The following is a 2539-nucleotide window of genomic DNA, read 5'->3' on the forward strand; positions in this document are numbered from 1 at the left end:
AAAGCAACTTTTAGGTTATGTAATTTTTATTCGGAAAAACTTAGTTTTCAGATCTAGCTTGAGACGGAACCCTTGATTCGAATGCTTGGTGCTGGATATTCAATTAGTAAGCCTTTAATGCAATTATTCTTCTATATATTCTTCCTTGTTAATTTAATTCTTGTTCTCTTTAATTAATTTCAGTAATTGATTTCTCTCTTTTGTTCTAGTTGGATTTCATTATGTTGAATTCGTTCTTTAATGTTAATTTCATAATTAGTGTAGTATTAATTATGCGTAGGTAATTCCTTTGATTGGGAATGAGGTGAGCCATGGTATTGAAATAGGATAGTTGTGTAGCATGAGTTCTTCCGTATTGGTCTTGTTATCTTTTGATGGATTTCTTTACTAGGTCGAAAGATTGGTAATTTGATTTGTCGCTAGATTTGGAATTTCTCTTGAGTGAAAACTTTGATAAATTCTTGGGAATTATTAGACCGCGAGGTTATTTGAGTGTTGATCGAAAGATTAGCTTATCTTCCCTGAGACCGTATTAAAAGATCTCCGCTGCTTGACTGACCTGTTATGTGCCATGGTGAACCGAAGTTCCCGATCCCTTTCTTTTATCTTGTTAAGAATATTCATTTTTGCGATTAGCCTGTTAGCCAACCAACTTCAAAACCCCCATTTAATTGTTACTTTTATAGACTGAAAATTTGCAAACAAAATCAACCTTGTCTCTCTGTGGTTCGACCCTTACTATCACTAGCTACAGTTTTAGTTTGGAATTATAAATTTAATTTTGGTACTAAACGACGGTATCAAATTTTGGCGCCGTTGCCGGGGAGACGGTGTAATTCTGTTTGCTTTATTTTAGTTTATTTTCCTTGTCTCAGGGAACTTTTGTTCCTTGAGGCCGTTGCTTATCTTTGCTTCTAGTTTTGCTTTTGCACAGTTAGAAGCCAGGTTGTTTGAGAGGAAGACTTGAGTACTCTCATTTTGGAAGTTATGGCTACGATATATGATAACTTTCAGCCAAAGGAGCACCACCTTCCAAAGGGGCAACAGTTACCTACTCCTTCTATCGGTAAATTCGAGTTTCGTTCCTCTTATATTGATTTAGTGGAGCGGAATCAGTTCGCGGGTCTGCCCGATGAAGACCCCTTGAAACATATGGAAATTTTCACGGACTATTGCTGTTCAATACCTATACCGGAGGGGGTAACTCAAGATGAAGTAAAGGGGTTTATGTTCTTATACTCCTTGAAGGATTCGGCGCGAGATTGGTATCGCTACCTCGATAGAGTAGCAGCTGGAGTCACTGATTGGGCATCTTTAGCACTAGCTTTTTACAAGAAGTACTTCCCGCCTTCGAAGACTGAGGCCTTGAAGAGTAAAATCACGAGTTTTCAGCAAGGAGCCGACGAAGATTTTTGTGAAGCATGGGGACGTTTCAAACGTTTGGTCCGAGCTGTCCCTCATCATGGTTTCAAAGAATGGTATCTTTGCAATCTCTTTTACAATGCTTTATATGATGATTACAAAGTCATTTTTGATGCAATTTTTGCTAATGGTAGGTTCCAAAACAATACCGGTCAAAGTAAAGGTTGGAACACCATTGAGGAGATGGCAGTCCATAAAGCTGAGTTTGGAAGTTCACGTGGTAAGTCACGCAAGCAAAGTGAAGACATGACTGCTGTTGTGTCACATATAACTTCCATTTCTACCCGTCTCGAGAAACTCGAGACTTCTGAAGCTTCCAAAGGGAAAGTCGAAGTTCCTATTCAAAACTCAGACGAGATCGAGAAGTTAAGAGAGATGGTCCAACTCCTTTTGGTTCAAGTGGCGAATATGGAAGCAGCCGGGATTGAGTCCTCACGGAATTTTGTTAAACAATTGGAGAATATGGAGGCTAAGCAAGCCGCTAATTCTTCAATTAAATGTGAAGGGCCGGTTGAGACGATCAATGCCATAAATCTCAGAAGTGGCCTTTCCTATGAAAGTCCCGACAAGCCAAAGGAAGACTCGGGAAATGATGAAGAAGCTCGTTTGAATTCTGATGCAACAACGAGTCTGAATGCCAGTAATTCCAGTCGATCGACCAACATTCCCTGTCGATCGACTGAATTGTCAGACAAAATAGTTTCTGGTCAGAAACTATTCACTCCTAGCACATCCAGTCGATCGACCAACCTCTTCAGTCGATCGACTGAAATACCTGATGACGTTAATTCTGGTCAGGAACTGTTCACTCCCAGCTCACTTGGTCGATCGACCACCCATACCAGTCGATCGACTGGATCTCCAGAGCAGGATGCAAATCCGTCAACTAGTTTGCATGATCCATCACTCATTGATGATTTGACGGGGGTTTTAAACCTACGAAAGCCGAAGGTCACTGATCCTACGGCCAGTGTTGCAGTCCCATATCCGGAGCGTTTGAAAGCTACCAAGCTGGAGCGTAAGTTTGGTAAGTTTCTGGAGATGGTCCAGAACCTCGAGGTAACGGTTCCTTTCACTGATTTAATTACCCAGGTACCCTCTTACGCTAAATTTATGA

At 40.7% G+C, this 2539-nt stretch overlaps 1 non-coding gene across 1 annotated transcript; it reads right to left on the reverse strand.

Moving 5' to 3' along the window:
- Window positions 1-1361: 1361 nt before the first annotated feature.
- Window positions 1362-1468, reverse strand: LOC141625385 (small nucleolar RNA R71). The gene has a single exon (XR_012535169.1). It is a non-coding gene; the product is annotated as a small nucleolar RNA R71 (small nucleolar RNA).
- Window positions 1469-2539: the final 1071 nt, after the last annotated feature.

The sequence above is a fragment of the Silene latifolia genome, chromosome X (assembly GCF_048544455.1).
Source record: "Silene latifolia isolate original U9 population chromosome X, ASM4854445v1, whole genome shotgun sequence".
Lineage (NCBI taxonomy): Eukaryota > Viridiplantae > Streptophyta > Magnoliopsida > Caryophyllales > Caryophyllaceae > Silene > Silene latifolia.